The following is a 1,738-nucleotide window of genomic DNA, read 5'->3' as shown; positions in this document are numbered from 1 at the left end:
ATTTTTGATATATTTTCTTATTAATTTCTGATTAAATAAGTAACTCGAAATATTAATACGTTTATATGGCTGCCTATATAATATATAGCTGAAAACAAAAATGAAAACTTACTCAGGGTGACAATGAAATCCCCTTCATTCACAGATGATATCTAATTATTTTATTTATTTATTTTTTTTTTTTTTTTTGGCTCTGTCTGCCACAAAATTTAAATGAAAAAGAAAGACTAGTATTAATATCTTACAACAGCTGTGCAATTTGTATTTACTTTTTAATATTTTTAAATCTCTTTTTTGAATTATTGTCTTAAGAAAAACACAGACATATCTCCAAGACGCTTTCAAACTAAGGATCCTTGTGCTTTACAAAGCTCAATGCTGTCACAAGGAGCAGTTACACACACTCACTCTCTCTCTCTCTCTCTCTCTCTCTCTCTCTCTCTCTCTCTCTCTCTCTCACACACACACACACACACACACACACACACACAAAAACTGAAAATGAATAAACATCCAAAAGGAGAAAAAAAAATCTCTGGGAGCAAGTGCAATGGAACAGATTAATTATTAATTCTTGCATGGAAATAGAAGAGATCATAAGGTGAGCATATCATTCTCAAACAAATCACAAAACCATTAAAGCTATGTTCCTTTATATACAGCTGCAAGTTTTCTTAATAAATAACTGCACTAGAAAGTAGTTGATTTTTGACATTCCCATTACTGAGAGAATTCATTTAATAATAATCCATTGCAATAAGTAAACTTGGACGCATTAATTTGTAATTTAGACATTATTTCATAAACAAACTGCCACAAAAATTGTCATAATAATCTCAACAAAAATACTCAGTGAAACACTTCTATGGATTATCCTGAATGAAAAAAGTATCCATTTGCCACTCATTAAGAGTTCCAAGATTTTTAGAGGAAGAATGTAACACCAATGCTATGTATCACTCAGTCCATGAAAAATTATCAGGCCATATTCTCTCTCTCTCTCTCTCTCTCTCTCTCTCTCTCTCTCTCAACCTACTGTCCTCCTCCACACCCTGAATTGCACACACATCAACCAACAGCCTCAATGTAAAAATTGTGGTATACACCTATTATCTGCCAACTTCTTCTTTAATTCCTCTTGTAGCCTCATGAAATACAGGACCACTTATGAGCGCAGCTTCTACGTTTATCAACTTCTTTAAAATTCTTGTTCAGTGAACTGTGGTGACAAACTTACAAACAGTGCGCATAACCACCACTTCATAGTTCCCACTGCTACAGTGCACCATTTACAGACTATAAACACAGGTCTTGACAACACTAATAATAACAACACAATAGCAGCTGTGTCACGGGAGTTACTTGATCCCCAACCCCCCTTTTAAATGCATTGAGTTGCATATATGAGAATAATAAATGTACTCTAAATATTCATCACCAATCTCACATTAAACTGTTAATCTACATCCTCTGCCCATTCACAGTAGTCCTAAGTACTCAACACATTCATATGCATTTCTGTTCACTTTTCATAGGCCTTCTAGTTCATGTTTTTTTCCCTGACCCTTGATCATACAAACAACACCATTTTGCTCCTCATATTTTCTTCCTCAACTTTTGTCTAATTCTTTTAATCACTACATTTGCCCACAACCAGTTACCATTGTTTCCCTGTCAAATGGTTTTCTTTCTGCCTTTTCCACTCAGTTTTCCACATACGAATGCTGTTTTCTGCCAT

This window comes from Schistocerca americana, chromosome X (assembly GCF_021461395.2).
Source record: "Schistocerca americana isolate TAMUIC-IGC-003095 chromosome X, iqSchAmer2.1, whole genome shotgun sequence".
Lineage (NCBI taxonomy): Eukaryota > Metazoa > Arthropoda > Insecta > Orthoptera > Acrididae > Schistocerca > Schistocerca americana.
This window is presented reverse-complemented; position numbering follows the sequence as displayed.